The sequence below is a fragment of the Crocodylus porosus genome, unplaced genomic scaffold, assembly GCF_001723895.1.
Source record: "Crocodylus porosus isolate Cpor-Errol unplaced genomic scaffold, CroPor_comp1, whole genome shotgun sequence".
NCBI lineage: Eukaryota > Metazoa > Chordata > Crocodylia > Crocodylidae > Crocodylus > Crocodylus porosus.
In genome coordinates this window covers 216,475,590-216,492,384 of record NW_017728886.1, presented here as the reverse complement: position 1 = coordinate 216,492,384, position 16,795 = coordinate 216,475,590, and the positions used below count along the sequence as shown (strand labels likewise).

The following is a 16,795-nucleotide window of genomic DNA, read 5'->3' as shown; positions in this document are numbered from 1 at the left end:
TTTCTGTTTAACTTTCACAGGAAAAGCTCCTTCTGGCCTCAAATTTCTCATGCTTAGTCTTAAAATATGAAGAAATCACTCTTTTTTTTTAACCTGGAGTTTAATTAGATAAGTTATTTTTGAACTCAAGAACTCTGTTTTGAAGTCACACGGACACAACTAATCCTGGATATGGGTGCAGAACTGCTCTGATTGAAGTCAAGTAAAACACCAAGTTAGTGTTTTGCTGATTCCATATGGTACTCTCTTTATTACAGTATCTAGACAGAGCCACTACATTGTAATAAAGATTTCTCTCCCTTATACTACAGAAACATCAGCACAACAATTTATAAGCTTTGGTGGTACATTGTATCTATGTACACGCATGAATACAATATACATCTATTTAAATAAAGCTCTTTGATGTGCCTACCACTGTAAATATTTTCATATAATTACAATATATAAATTACATATATTACATTCCAGTAGATACAATTTAAATATATACATGTTACATTGAACAACGGTTAGAAGCAGCTTTGAATTATACCAGGAGATATTAGGACTTCTTTTCACTACATCTCAGGTGGAGAGAAAGGAAATACTAATTTATCTTCTCACTGCTCCCTACAGTAGACTTTCCTGGTCCTTATGTTCTGGAAGATAAGTAACACAATACTGGGATTGTAGGTAATGTCTGCATACTTTTGCCAGCAAGGTAAAGGCTATCATTCCAGCCACTTTCTCTACTTTGTACTCTTTTGAAGTCCCTGGCAAAATATCGCCTTTTAAGCCAATTCCATGGACACTCATGTGAGTCCAGTGGGACCATAGATATGCACAAGAGATCAGTAAGCATTTGCAAGACAGGATTGTAAGTACAGTTAATAAATAGTACAGTTTAATAAATAGAACTCATGTTCCTAAATCACTGAGGACCAGATTTTTAAAGGCGTTTAGTGATGTGGAAAGGCACCTAGAAGGATTTTCACAAGTTCCTTGGCACCAACATCTATTGAAAGCACTCAAGCCCTCAGCACCTTTCAGAAATGCACCCCAGGTTAAAAAAACTAACAGTAAAAAATAGGGTCAATACAAAAGAGAATATTATCTTGTAATACATTGTAAAAAAAAATGATATGGAGAGGAACATATTGTGAACATATGAGTAACCCCAGATGTGGAAGTAGACAGCAAGCCAAAGCATTTATTTCTTCTCACCTTGCTAGAGAAGATTTCTATGTTCCTCCTAAAGCTGTAATATAATTCCCAGAAACAAAAATGTAGTAGATAAAAGCACTAGTGAAGCTGCTTTGATAGCCTCATGTGTATACAGATATAAGGGAAGAGATTGCCATAGCAAGTATTTTAATATCCACACATCTTTATATACTATTGTATTTCACAGGCTATATTGAACATTAAACTTCTGATGTCTTATTATCACGACAAGACAAGAATTGAAAATAGTACAGAACTGCAGGTAATCCATTTTCATGACAAGTCTGCAGTGTGAATGAGGAATAGCAAACATAAGCCATTCTCATTACTGTCTCAAAACTGTAATCTCGTTGTCCTCCATATATGTCATACCTGGGGCAATCAGCTCAGTTATTTTTGGTGGGAAAGGATCGTATTTCATATTTCTAGGTGTTCTTGAGCAGATAAGTTATCTGTTCCAGCTGCTTCCAAAAATTATTGTAAATTATTCTTACTCAAACAGTTCAAGAAATGCTTGTCAACACTGAATAAAATTTATGAATATTTATGAAATGTCTCAATACTTCAGAAAAATTAAAGCTCTCTGTAAATTCAGATTATTTAGATTACATTTGATATGCATGCAAATAAGCATATCGTAGGGCTGTTATAGAGCATGTTTTTTTAATGAATTGTAGAATATACATACAATTAGAGCTCTTGGGTACTTCAAAACCTAAATCTAATTTGCTGATGGGGCAACATAAGGTCAAGTAAAACCTTTAAAGCAAAGAATTCAAGTAACCTAAGATCAGAGACTTACATGTGTTTATGTAGTCTTACAAATAACATATCCATGGATGTATTCAGTAAGTTTGATGAAAAAGAACATCACCCCTTTAAAAAATGACATAGGTGACTCAACTAATGGTAAATCCACTGAGCAAATCATTATAAGTTGATATATACCATATTTCACAGCGTATAAGTTGAGGTTTGAACCCCACAAAATTACCCTTAAATTTCCACTTTGATTTATACACGGTTTCCAGACTTCAGGAAAGTTGGATCAGACCTCTGGGATCTTGGGCAGCACCTGCCCAGCTAATAGCCCGACTGGCTGGGCCTTGGGGTGCAGATGCTGTGGAGGGAAAGACTGCCCCACTCCCCCTCCCTCCCAGCTCAAGGGCTGCCCAGCCTACAAGTAGCTTGCCTCCGGCCATGGGATCAGAGCAGACAGGCTCTGGCAAAAACAGGATCAGGCCCCTCTCTGCTTCTGCCATCAGCAGGATCCTATAGCTAGTAGGATACTTGGCACTGCCCAGGAAGCAGCTGCCTCATCCCATTAGAAGTGTGACGGGAAGCTAAGGGTGTTGGGCAGGACTGGCCTCCTCCCCCAACCCCTGCCCAATACCCCGTGCTGTCCATGAAGTGAAGTTGACTACTTCCTGGGCAGCACCAGGCATCCTGCTGGCCACAGGAGCCAGCTGCAGGTAGAAGTAGGGAAGGGCCCAGTCCTGCTTTCAGTGGAACCTACCCGCCCACCCCTTCTCCATGGCTGGGGGTTGAGCTGCCGGTGGACTGGCCAGCCCCTAAACTCTGGGGGGGAGGGGGCAGTCCTTCCCTCCATGGTGGTGACATTCCCTGAGCCTGGCCAGGGGGCTGCCAGCAGGCTGGGTTGGTGGTCAAGCTCCCAGGGGCCCGATCCAACTTCCCTGGACCCTATGAGCATAACAAGAGCCCAAACGTTTCTTGTCGCTTTGATGAAGATCAAAGTAAAGATCGACTTATACATTGGATATATGAAAAACCAAATTTTTTTGATAATAAAATGGGGGTTGGCTTATACACTGTGTTGATTTCTAAACCATAAAATATGGTAAATTGTCAACATATACCCTGTTACATTTGGGGAATTTGCAGCATGTCTTGAATGTCTTCTTGTGTTTTCCCGTACTGCTTTGGTATGTGTGATCTCATTGGACAGCCAATATTATACTGTATCCATTTATGCCACTATATATCTTTATGGTTTTGTTTATAGTTTCATCATGGAAAAAAGTTTGATCAGAGCTGCTGAATCTCTTCTGCTGTTGTGATCTGGGGCAAGAAAAATTGCCACTCCCAGACATGGGCAGAAGGAGTTGGGCCCAAGATGTTCTCCCCCTGTAGTGGAGAAATCAACTCCTCTATAGCAAAGGCATGTGATAGAATGGCAAAGCCAACCAAAGGAATCCTGGTTACCTCAAGCAGACTAGAACTTTCTAGAGCAGTGGTTTCCAACCTTTTTTCATTTGTGGACTCCTAAAAAATTTCAAATGGAGGTGTCAACCACTTTGGAAATTTTGAATAGTTTTTAGACTCCTTTGAATTGTAAATGTGGATAATTACAACCTTTTGATTGATTATAGTCATGTTTTAAGGACCCCTTAGACATAGTTGGCAGACCCCCATGGTCCATGGGCTACAGGTTAAAAACCACTGTTCTAGAGAGTGCTGGTGGGGGCACGGGGAGGAGGAGCTGGTTGGAAGGATTTGGGCAGTTACCTGTGGGCTAGGAAGAGTCAGAAAACCCCAGCAGGCAGGGCTGGCAGAATTTAGCAGGAAGGCTGATTTCTGGTGATGCTGCCAAGACTCTCAGGAAGGCTAAGGTATAGCTAGATGACAGGGTGAGGAACCTTACTTGTTTTCCTGTCTCCAAATCTATAGTCCATTTTGCTTGTGTAGATCTTTTATCCTATATAATAAATCATCAAGAAAAAATTCTTTATGGTGAGGGTTGCCAAATTATGGAATGGGCTTCCAAGGGAGGTGGTGCTTTCCCTGGCCTTGGAGGCATTTAAAAGGAGATTAGATAAGCACCTGGCTGGGGTTACTTGACCCCAGCGCTCTTTCCTGCCCAGAGCAGGGGATCAGACTTGGTGAACTAATAGGTCCCTTCCAACCTATGTGATCTAGGTCAGGCCACAGTTGGAGTACTGCATCCAGTTCTGGGAGCTGCACTTCAGGAGGGATGTGGACAACATCAAGAGGGTCCAGAGGAGGGCCACTCACAGGGTCAGGGGGAAGCAGGGCAGGCCCTATGAGGGGAAGCTATGGAACCTGGATCCGTTCAGCCTATACAAGAGAAGGCTGAGAGGGGATCTGGTGGCTGTCTATAAACTTACCAAGGGGGACCAGCAGGGAATGGGAGAAACCTTGGTTCCCTGAGCACTACCAGGAGTAAGTAGGAATAATGGCCATAAGTTGACTGAGAGTAGGTTCACGCCGGACATTAGGAAGCACTACTTCACAGTCAGGGCGGCTAGGATTGGGAACCAACCTCCAAGGGAAATGGTGCTTGCTCCTATCCTGGGGGTCTTCACAAGAGGGCTAGATAATCACCTAGCTGAGGTTATTTGACCCCAGCATCCTTTCCTGCCATGGCATGGGCTCTGACTTGATGATCTGCTTAGGTCCCTTCCGACCCTACCAACTAACAAACAATGACCCTAGAAATCTATGAAATCTATGAAAATCTTGTTGTCGTTTGGCCCCTTACTGATTGTCTGCAGAAGAAGTGATTTCTAGTTGAGTGATATTCCATGCTAGCCCTCTCCATGGAGAAAGGGACCAAAAAATTTCTCTCCTAACCCAATTGTGTAGGCCACCTGGGGCTGGCAGAGATTTCTTCACTGCAGCTGCAGGGTCTAGTATAAGGGCAGGAGGGTTTCTGGGGTAGGTGGCCATCCCAGGGCAACCTCAGTCTTTTCCTTGGGGCAAGTAGCAACATAAAAGGGAGAAACTCAGAGCTCTGGGGTCCTCCGTAGTCAGGTTTGGAACATATTTATACAAATCATTCTTAGGACTATCTTTGTTCTTGTGATAACCTGACAGTAAAATCATTTCAGGATTTCAGCAACAGAAAAAAGAAAACTCTAAATTACTGGCCCCTGTTTGCGATTACTCTTTCACTCCATAATTATGAAGTAAACATCCCTAAAAATCCCTTATTTTCTTCTATTTGCGTTTGCTTTTTACTCAGGTTTGTACATTGTCTCTGTCTGTAATGATAAACTATTGAGTGCATAAATTCCTCCAGATGGTTGTACTGCACAGTGGCAACTTTCTGGCAGGCTTGCTTTTTCTTTTTGATTATGGGATCTTTCACTTCAGAAAACAAAACACTGAAATGTAATTTTCCTTGATTTCCTGTGTGTTTTACCTAACAAGTCTCTAGGTAAAGTCTGGAAAATTCTCTTTAGGAAAACATTAAGGAATCTAGGTCAAAAGTCCTTAAAAAGCGTATGGAATTTTCCATAAACAATACCACAGAGGTTTGTAGTTCAATTTACCAGCTGAAAAGTGAGCTCTGAGGTCATATATAGATTGCAATTACACCAAAATACTGTACACTAACATAATACTTTTACAACCAATAATTATGCTGAAAAATGCTCAGTTGGCTAAAGTCTAAAAGATGTTATTGATAAAAGTTCATGATTTCACATTAGGACTGGTTTCAGATAGCGAAAGTCAACAAAATACTCCTGTCTCCCTATTTTACAGGTAGTCATTTACAACAGAGAATATCTTGATACCTCCAGCAAAGTTTATCTCGATAATTCATGGAAACAATTGGGTTTATCATTTATTCATTGATCTGGACTATACCATGAAAATATATGTCATCCAAGATTCATTCACAGCTCTTTTGAATAGAAGCTGTTACATGTTTAGAATTTCAATCTCATGCTTTTCTTTTTAATAATTTATTGTTTCTTTTAGGGGCTCCAGCCAACATCAGGTTCCCATTACACTAGATGCTGTGCAATCACATAATGAGAGAGAATCCCAGCTTCTAAGAGCCTATAATTTCAGCAGACAGAGGAGGGAAATAGTAGTATCCTAATTTTACTGATGTGGAACTGAGGCACAGAGAAAGCAGATGACTCCCCCAAGACCACAAAAGAAGTCTGTGGCAGAGCAAAGTACTTTACCCAGAGCTGTAGAGTCCCAGTCAAGAGTCCTAACCACAGTTTCTCCTATCTTTATTCCCTTTTTGAAAACTGTACATGCACTCAGACCTTTGTGATTTAAAAGGCTATTTTAAGTTAGTGATTTAAATAATTATCTCATTTAATATGCTTCAAGATACTGATAAAAAGAGTTGACATTCTCTCATAAATGTATAAAAAGATTTACTAAAAAGATATGTATTTCTGCAGTTTGTTTATTTTTTCTTTTTAAAGAAAAGTTTTGTAGAGAACCTCCACATAATTAGAGGTTTCTTAGTAAAGACATTACACTTAAAACGTGATTAGCCTGTTAATCGTGCCATAAATAGTAACCTTGCCACACATTCAGAGAATTAATGGTGTGACAAAATGGGAAGCCAGCCACAAGTGTATTTCACAAAATATGTGTAATGTGTTTGTGGCTGCTTTCCACTGAGCCTTAAATAGAGTGCATGGTGGGATAGCCTCATGATGCAGCCTGATGTCAACTGTATGGTGTGGGTCAGTTGATAGCTCCCCCATGTTAGCAGGCTGGTCATTGTGTGTGCACTTGGGACTGTCCCTGGCTGTTTTTAAGTTGCCAGTTCAAAGGGAGTTTACTGTACAGCAATGTGGTTCTTGCTTAGCCTCACAGCACCCAGGTTCTTGTGCTGGGTCACAGTGAGCCCCCCAAAACCTGGCAGGTTGACTGTCTTGCCCATAGCTCCCTGGGAGCAAGGTGTTATGTTTGTTCAAGGCATTCGCAAAGAAATTACTCCAGCCAAAATGTGGGGAAGAGTGCTTCCAGACTGGCAGCTACAGAATATATTATAAACACAAAGCAAAACTATACATGCATTGTAGAGAAATGGTTAGTTGGGTACGAGGTTGGCTGTGGAGTAGGACCTAGAGAGTCCTAATGAATGGATCTGTGTCATCTTGGTGAGAAGTGGGCAGTGGTGTCCACAGGGGTTGGTGCTCAGTCCTGTATTTTTCAATATCTTTATCAATCGATAAGGGGGTGAACAGCGCTGGCCAAGTTCACAGGTGACACCAAGTTATGGGGAAGTGTGATCACGCTTGAAGATAGGCTACAGATACAGGCAAATCTAGACAGGCTAGCAAGTTGGGTGAGTCAGAACTAAATGAAGTTCAATGTTGAGAAATGTAAAGTGCTCCACCTGGGGACAAACAATCCCCTGCACACCTACAGGCTTGGCAACGCCAACCTGACCAGCACTTGTGAATGAAAGGAACCTGGGGGTAATAACAGGCTACAGTATGAATATGAGCTGGCAGTGCAATTCTGTTACAGGCAGGACAAATAATACCCTGGCATTCATCAATCTGCATCGCCAGCAAGACCAAAGGAGGTGATTCTTCCACTGTACTCAGCACTGGTGAGACCCCAACTGGAGTACTGAGTCCAGTTCTGGGCGCTGCACTTTAGTAAGGATGTGGTACAACTTGAGAGAGTCCAGAGAAGGGCCACCTGAATTATTAGATGCTTACAAGGTGAGCCGTATGAGGAAAGACTGAGGGACCTGGGACTCTTCAGCCTGAAAAAGAAAAGGCTGAGAGGGGACTTAGTAGCAGTTTACTACTACGCCAGGAGCCATGTCCCCCAAGACTGTTACAGACATGCAGACAGACAAACTAAGCCCTTGATATATATAGCATATATGTGGATCAGAATCCCCCTGGAAAAATTCTCATGATGAAGAATTTTTCCCATTTTCTTCCCTTTTCACCTTGAATGATATTGTAAAGTGATCAGTCAGTTCATTAGTTTTGCAGGCAAAGGTAATTACTACTCAGCTCTATAATCCTCTACAATCCTTTGGTTCTAAGGCTCTGTGGTAAAGGACTAGTCTGCACTACTGTAATTCTTCTGGTAAAAATTGGCATAGGATTACACTCAAAATCCCTCCACAGCTGCAGAACCCCCAGTTCTGCTGGCAGTTACTCCACCCAGGGCCAAATTAACCCTTCAGTGGGCCCTAGGCAAACGAAGGTGTGGGCCCTGGGCTAGTTGAGACCCCATCCCCATCCAGTGCTGCCACCCACAGAAAGTGGGACTTGGAGCCACACCTAGCAAAGCAGGCGGTGAGGCTGGAAGAAGGGAGGGGAAGGAAAAGGAAGGGAGGTGGACATGGCCATTTGCACTGCTGCCACAGAGGGAAGGACCAGAGCCCCCCATAGCTCAAGGCCCTAGGCATGTGCCTAGTTCACCTATGCATTAATCTCGCCTTGACTCCACCTCTGCTGAGTAGAGTAATGCTTCTGCTGCTGCCCACCAGCTAGTAAACAATGCAAACAAGCACATAGGCTGTTTGTAGACAAAACAAGAGGTGTGCGTGCACGACACTTTAAAGCAGGCTAAATGCTTTTGCACTGCTTTAATGGTGTTGCCGTTTGCATGTCGTGGTGGAGTATTGTGCAGCTGCTGTAGGAAACTCAGCAAAGTAATGGGCCTTAAATGACTTGGGGTACAGCAAACTAAAACTCCTTCAAGGAGTTTTAGTTTGCTGCCCCTACAGCCGTGGAGTGAAGCACCAGGCTCTGTGCAGCTCCACAGCTCTGCAGGCAGCCTGGCAGCAGCCCAGGAAAGTAGCTCTGCCCAAGAAAAGTGGCACACCTGATCTCCCCCCCACCCCCGGAGCCTGCCTGCCTGCATGACCTGTGTGGGGGCCCGGTGCTTCCCTCCAAGCTGCGGTGCCCCTTGGGACCACCCAAGCCATGTGCCCAAAGGTGGGTGCCACCTGTGGGGTGGGGGGGGGTGCCACTGCTGTGGAGGGAAGCACCATCCCTTCCAGCAGCTCAGGGACCACTGGCATCTCGCCCTCCCCTCCCCACCAGAAAGGCAGGTGAAGGTGTATACATGACATGGGGGTTTAATCAGCCCTAAATTGAAGCAGTGTTTTTTAAAACCCACTGCTTCAATATAGGGCCTCTGCGTTGTCTTCACATGCCCATAACTACCAGAGTTTGTTCAGTGTAGGTACCCTCTCAAATTGCTTTTTGTACTCTAATGGTAAAGCTCCTAAGTGCAACCTCATGGAGCCATCAGAAATTTATGGGTGTGCACATATTCAAATGGCATGATGCTGGCAACAGCAGTCTCCTACCAGAAGTTTTGGTGGCAAAGGCAGGTGGATGCAGATATACCCTGGTCCCAAACTCCTTGAAAAATTAATAGAAGACCATCTGTTGTTTTCAGTGAACTTTAGTATCAGACCTGTTGTGCTCCTGCTTGCTGTTTCATTTAATACCCCCACAGCTTTTTGAATAAGAAGGAGCTCCTTCCTTTAATGTGTATAAATATATATTTATATCAGGTTTAAAAAATAAAATATGTAAAGGTGAAACATTAGTTAACAGTAAAAAGTTCTTTCATGATCAAGAAGGAACAGTTTATAGATGGAAGGCCTATCCTGAAAATACTCTAAGTGCCTGCCTAATGAGTTCCTTAAAAATAATTCTGACAGATTCAATTTCATTAAAACCAGCATTGTGAAACTAGCTGCATTGCTGAGATAATCATAGAGGCTGAGAGCTGCAGGCTTCCTGGTAAATTATTTTATTATTATTATCATTATTACTTGTAGGAATTATATAAAATATTTAGAATGGGAATGCTAATGTGCCAGTGCACTGACCTGGGAACTCTTTGCAAGCAAAGGTAAAACTTGTACCTAACCAGTCAGCCCACAAATCTCTACCGCCACACTCCTCGTTTCTTTATTCCAAAAGCATTTACATTAACTGCATGGTATTTACAGGACTTGTGTACAACTAGGTGTTCTAAAAATCAGCATGCTCATGCTCATGTGCTGTCTTGCTGAACTGATGTGTGCTGCTGGTGTTGCCTATGGGTTCTGCTGAGGCTGCAGCAGCTAAAGGAAACACAGACAAAATTCCCAGGAAGACAAGAAGGGCCCTATTCCATTCTTCCCTTTCTCTTGCTGCCATCAGCATAACCCCTTTTCACATGTGGCTTCAGAAGCACCAGAAAATTCTCTTAACATAACCTCCAGCACTTGGATTCTCTGGTTGGTACCATGAGTGTTTTTATTTGGTTCTCAACCTGTCAGAATCCCATGGAAGTTCTTGTGATACACCGTCAAAGCAATCTAGTGGAGATCTTGCTCTCAAACAGAAAGCAGGGAGAATACCTAATAAATGTCCATAGCAGCCTTTCATAGGTATTATATGCCTCTCATAATGGAATATGGTGAAAGGAATTATTTTCATGGGTTTCATTTCAAAGTTTCCTTCTAGTATATCTATGGTTTGCATAATATCTTACAAAAGAGGGAAAACAAATCTGGAATTCTCTTTTTGAAATCTTTTTAAAATAAAAGGGCTGGGGTGGGGTTGGAACTCCACTTTGAAAAATTACTATGTATTGTCAAGTATGGCACCATACTTGATTCTTTGAAGATTTACACATGTACTTCATTTCACTGCCATGAATTTTCCAAACGAATAGTACTATTGTTTATATACAACCAACAGGAGCAGAAAGAGTGCATTAAGATGGAAGAATTTGGTCCTTACTATTATTAAAATGGCACGATTAATATCTGATATATCTTTAATGCTGACTTCTCTAGCTTTTGCACCTTTGTTTCATTAAGTTATGGTCTAATCCCATCTTAAATATGTAGCAGCAATCCATGTATTAACATTCTGAAACATTTAAAAAAAATTCTAAGATTTGCAGTCCTTTATGCCAGCTATCTGAAGCAAGGATGAAGTCAACAGCTTTAATCAGATGAGGAGTTATGTTGTTAAATACAACAATTTAAAATGAAGAAGTATCCGGATAACAATACTTATTCAAGAAAAGGTAGACTATCTCCCTTCCATGTGGCACATAACCAGAGACAAATTATTGTTTATTATTTTTATTACAAATTGTTAGATACCAACATTGTGCTTTTCATAGTGCAATTCCTCCCATGAGGATTTTACAGTGTAAATATGCAGACAACATAAATCAGTCTCAAAATGCACTAAAGTAGCCACTGGATAGTGAAGTAAATCTTTATTGAAGTACATTGGCTGTTTTTATTTAGGTATGAAAGCCTTATTTCTAATGTGAATTAACACTGTTGGACTCATGGAAAAATGGAGTTTAAGAAGACATTCAAAATGAAAAGTTGATGATACGTGGGGCTAGTTCCACTGGCAGATGGCTACACAGAAGATGGATTGGTGGGAAAGGGCTTTATCTAGATTACAGCAGAGTGACAGGGAGCTGACGGTAAGACTGAGAAGCTTGGATTTGACATGTAAGACAGAAAACAAGTGAAAGAAAACAAGGGAGAAGCAATATTGTTAGTCCTTGTGCTGAGATCAGCTATCTAATTTTAGCCACTAGGTTCTGCATAGGTTAGGTTTATGGGTTTACTTAGATGTTAGCAAAATTCCCTGTAGAGCTTGATCATCTCAGTAAATTGTCAAGTTATCTAAAGAATCATGACAGCACAGTGTAGTTAGAGGATAATTAGTAGGTGAAATATAGTTTCTGCATCACAAAGAAAATAATGTATTTGCAGTGAATAGTCTGTACAATAAAATAATGCCAAGAATGCCAACCTACAGGCACAATATTGCATAGGTAATATTAGAAAAATGGGAATGCTTCTGTTTGTTGTTTTCATTGGCTTGCCTAAATGAGTGTTTTGTGAAACTGTAATGAGTTCTGGCCTCCAAATGTCTTGAAGAAATGTGGCTTAATCTAGTTTGAGGCATTTGCTTACTTTGGTATGTGAATTAGAACATGGTATTCCAATTTGAAAATCTATTCCTCTTGGTTCTATTAAAGAATAATTAGTTATTATCAGGCTCCTCTAATTTTAAACATTACCATTGTCTTTGAAAAGTTTTAGGTGAGCAATCAAATAAAGCCAATTATATTAAGAGAAGTAATGATCAATGATTAGCACTGTCAGAACTGTCATACCAAGGTCTATTCCATAACAGCTATTATTTATTATATTTCTGTGGTTATGACTAAAGCATCTGTTTTAGAAAACAGAATATTCCCTGGCTATTAATAAAGATTGAGACATTTTGATTTTTTTTAATTGTTAGTTTTTAATTGGAGTTTTGTGTTACTGAATGCCTACTGTGTTACAATCAGCACCACTTTAACAACAACATTCCAATAACCATTTAACTGAAACTCCCAAGAGAACTGGACATGCAGGCTGAATTTTTATCCTGAACATGTAAGATTTATATTTGCAAGGTTTAGTTTCAAGCAAACTGTAGAAAATCACTGCCTCATTAGATTGCACCACAATGAAATCATGATCTGATGAGTTTACCTCAGCATTGCTGACAGAATTTCCTTGTACAAATTAAAAAGTCCAAACCAAAAAACTCTCACTCACCCTAAAGAGTCTCATTGAAGTCAAGGATGCTCCTTGTATTAGGAGTAATAATGCAAGGAAAAGATTAGGATCAATATCTGGAAACTGACAGACATTCAGTTTCATTCAACAAAATTAAGGGAGATTCACACCATAGTACTACTTGGATAGCACTGGAGTGAATTCAATCAGTGGAATTACTTCAGATTCACTCTTGTTAACCTGAAATTGTAATCTTGTCTTGACTTTTTGTAGGAATAGGAATTATTTTTAATAACTGACCACATCCTTGTAGAAATATCTGTGTTACTGGGTGCTAGGATATAAGTGACTTTTGTATCTTTTTGTAGGCTTTATCTTTCATTACATTTCACTATTTGACTTTCAAGTAAGTTGGTTTTATTAGGTGCTTTTGGGCCATTCTTTATTTTATTTTTTTTGTGCTGAAGAAGCATTTTTTTAGAGGACCACTACCAGCATAGCATTTGCCTCCACTTCCTACACAACAGAATGTCTGTGGTACATGCCTTTCCTTCTATGAACCATTTTTTAATGTGACCAGTGGTAAAGTAACTGTGCCAGGTCAAATGCTGCATTTGACTACTACTTGTAATAGGACATTTATAGCATAATGTAATATAAGTTTTATCACTCAACACTTGTGTTAAAATATTGTACTGTTAAAGCCAACCATATTTGTTTTATCAGTTCTAATTGGTGCTAGAAGATCCGTGTGTGTGCAATATACTTAACCACATCATTACATTTTCTGCAAATTGTAGAGTCAGGTAAGTGGATGCACAAAGTCTGAGTGCAAGTACTAAAATAATGGCAAAGTAAAAAAACCCCCACAAATTGGAACCAGAACAGACCAACAAATTAATTGTGCCCATTGCTTATATTTTGTGGGACTACAGCAACAATGGCTTCGCATGTCTTGTAACATTGTAGGGCATTTGTACATGACATGGGGGTTTAATTCTCCCTAAATTCTCCCTAGGGTGAAGTAAACACTTGTGGTGTGTATGCACCCAACCCTTACCTGCCTCTCTGGCAGCGGGGAGGGGAGAGCAAATGGTTCCTGAGCTGCAGAAGTGGGGCGCCGGTGCTTTCCTCCATAGCAGTGGCAGTGCCCCCCAGGCAGCAGCCACCTGCAGGCATCTGGCTTGAGCAGTCCTGGGGGGCATTGCAGCCACAGAGGAAAGCACCTCAGGCAGGTAGGCAGTAGGGCTGCGTGAAGCTTCAGTCGCTGGTTCAATTTGGAGGAGATTTGGCTTGATTCGGCAGCCAAATCTCTGAATCCAAATGGAATCGTGAGAGCCCGCTGTGGCCCCGCTCCCCTGAAGCCCCCCCAAAGACCCCTCAGCAGCTGCAGAGCCCCCCACTGACCCCCAGCACAGCTGGAGGCAAGCAGCGCCCATGGTGGGAGGGGGTTAGCCCCTGAGTGAGTGGGAGGAGGTGGCTTAGTGGAGCCAGGCCGGGTCAAGCCCCACCCAGGCCCCTACTTGGCCTAGCCCCCCAGAGAGCCAGGCAACCAGACAGGCAGTGCAAACAGGTGCGCTTGTCTGCTGGTGTATGAGTTAGCACAGAGTTCACGCAGGAGGGGGTGCGGGAGGGCCTGAGACTCTGCCTGCAAACCCCCCAGCGTCCCAGCTGTAGCTAGCCTACCAGAGGCATGACATGGATGGGCACATGTCACACCCTGAGGGTCCCCTCAGGCTCTGCGGCCCCCCCCACCCCAGCACCTCAGAGATGGCTGCCCAGACGGAGCCCATGGTTCCAGGATCCATGCAGATGGAGCCTGCCTGTCACTTTTTCAGGCTCTGGGGCCTGGGAACACAGCCACCTCCCCTTGTGGGGTCTGCTTCCTTTTGGGGTCTCTCACATGCCAGCTGGAGGAGCTCCAGGGCACAGTCCAGAGACTGCGTGCCATCAAGGACTGTGAGCAGGAGATCGAATCCTACTGCCAGGACCTTCTCCCCTGGGAGCTGGAGGGTAGACCACCGTCTCCCTCCAGGACAAAGGAGGACTCTGGGACCTCCCGCTCTGTCCAGTCAGGGGGATGGACCAGGTGGTCAAGGGCCCTAGGGCCCGCCACACCAAGGCCCCTGCCTTGCCAGAGCTGAGCAACAGGTATGCACCTCTTGCTGCTCCAGCAGAACCTGCTGAGTTGCCAGCTCCCACGGGCAACACAGGCTCAACTGCAGCTACTGCCCCCGCTCTCCCCAAGACAAAATGTAAGGTGTTTGTTGTGGGAGACTCCATCCTGAGGGGGACTGGGAAGTAATCTTCTGCCCCAACCCCTTAGCCTAGGAAGTCTGCTGCTTCTCCGGGGGCCCGCTTCTGAGACATTGCAGAGAAGATCCCTAAGCTCCTCCAGTCCACAGACCACTATCCAATGCTCCTTATTCATGTGGGCACCAATGACAAGGCTTGGAGTGCTTCCAGCCGGCTCATGAGACACTACAGGGATTTGGGAGTGGGGCTTAAGGGCCTGGGGGCACAGGTGGTGTTCTCATCAATCCTCCCAGTCTCGGGCTAAGGGCTGAGGAGGGAGAGGAGGATCCATGTAGTCAACCAAAGACTGAGGCACTGGTGTCATCAGGAAGGCTTTGGCTTCCATGACAACAGCCTGCTCTTGGGTGAGAGAGGCAGTAAGCTGCTGGGAAGAGATGGCCTCCACCTCTCTCCCCTGGGGAGGAGGCTCTTCTCAGTCAGACTGGCTGACGTGCTCCACCAGGCTTTAAACTAAGCTCGTTGGGGGACAGGTGGACTACTGCCACTGCTGGCCTGCTGAGCATCCCTTGCAAAGCCAGCGGGCCGAGGCACTTAAGGGAGCCCACCCCTGTCCCAGCCCTGATACATTCTTTGGGCAAGGAAAGAGCCCCCAAGGGGACACAAATGCCAGGAGCTTGGGGAACAAGCAGGAAGAGCTTGCCTTCCTGCTCAATGCAAATAATTATGATGTCATAGAGATAAAGGATACCTGGTGGGACTCTATCCATGACTGGACCATGGGTATTGATGGCTATACCTTGTACAGGAGAGATCGAGTAGATAAAAGGGGCAGGGGTGTAGCTCTTTATGTTAAGGAAAGCTACACTTCTTTGCAGGCTGACCTTGGTGACCAGAGTGGATGACTGCAGACCCTCTGGGTTAAAATCTGTTGGGAACACGGCACAGGGGACACAACGGTGGAAGTCTACTACAGAATTCCCATCCAAAGTCAAGAGCTTGACTAAGCATTTGCCCAGGAACTGGCTGAGGCTGCGTGCTCTGGGACTATGGTTGACATGGGTGACTTCAATTACCCAGACATCTCTTGGGAGGATCACTCAGCAAAATCTGAGTGGTCACAAAGCTTCCTATCATGCATGGATGACCTCTACCTGACTCAAGAAGTCTACGGGGCAATGAGAGTTAAAGTGCTGCTCGACCTGGTACTGGCTACTGAGGATGACCTAATCAATGACCTAGTGATCGATGGGAAGCTGGGTGATAGCAACCATGAGCTGATCACTTTCACCATCTGCCAGAAAGCTGGCAAGTAAGTCAGCAACACGGAAGTCCTTGACTTCAGGAAAGCCAACTTTGACAAGCTCAGGAGGCTTGTCAGTGAGGCCCTAAGGGACCATGGCCCCAGGGGAAGAGGAGTTCAGAAAGAGTGGTTGCTCTTCAAGGGAGCAATCCTCAATGTACAAGCTAATTATATTCCATCTTAGAGGAAAGGCAGCAAGAGGACACAGCAGCTGCCCCCCGCCCGCCTCTCCAGGGACCTAGCAGACCTCCTGAGGCTAAAAAGAAAGGCATACAAAGGATGAAGGATGGGATTCACCTCTAAGGAGGATTATTCTGCACTGGTCTGGTCCTGCAGGGAGCAAACCAGGAAAGCCAAGGATGCAACTGAACTCCAACTAACTTTGAGCATCAAGAACAAAAAACAGTCCTTTTTCAGATATGTGGGGAGTCAGAGGAAAAGCAAGGGCAACATTGGACCCCTACTAAACCAGATGGGACAGCTGACAACTGATGCCCAGGAAAAACCCAACCTATTAAATGGGTACTTTGCGTCAGTCTTTCATCAGTCCCATGAGACTCCCATGCCCGCTACAGGACAGGGAGGTCCAGGTGAGGGAAATCCCTTGCCCTCCATAAATGCTGACCTCGTGAAGGAACATCTTGAGAAGCTGGATACCTTCAAGTCAGCCGGCCCTGACAATCTACACCCCAGGGTACTCAAGGAGCTGGCGA

General features: G+C 43.6%; 2 long non-coding RNA genes across 2 annotated transcripts in view; one reads left to right on the top strand and one right to left on the bottom strand.

Annotated features, from left to right (window-relative positions):
• LOC109319702 overlaps positions 1–6,627 on the top strand; it is a 26,004-nt gene extending 19,377 nt beyond the window's left edge. The window contains exons 2-3 of the long non-coding RNA XR_002103601.1: positions 1,394–1,468; positions 5,953–6,627. This is a non-coding gene — a long non-coding RNA (uncharacterized LOC109319702). The remainder of the gene's footprint in view (positions 1–1,393; positions 1,469–5,952) is intronic.
• The window catches only part of LOC109319696, a 24,076-nt gene extending 11,413 nt beyond the window's left edge, over positions 1–12,663 (bottom strand). The window contains exons 1-2 of the long non-coding RNA XR_002103598.1: positions 12,651–12,663; positions 4,570–4,573 (exon numbers count right to left, since the gene is read on the bottom strand). This is a non-coding gene — a long non-coding RNA (uncharacterized LOC109319696). The remainder of the gene's footprint in view (positions 1–4,569; positions 4,574–12,650) is intronic.
• Positions 12,664–16,795: the final 4,132 nt, after the last annotated feature.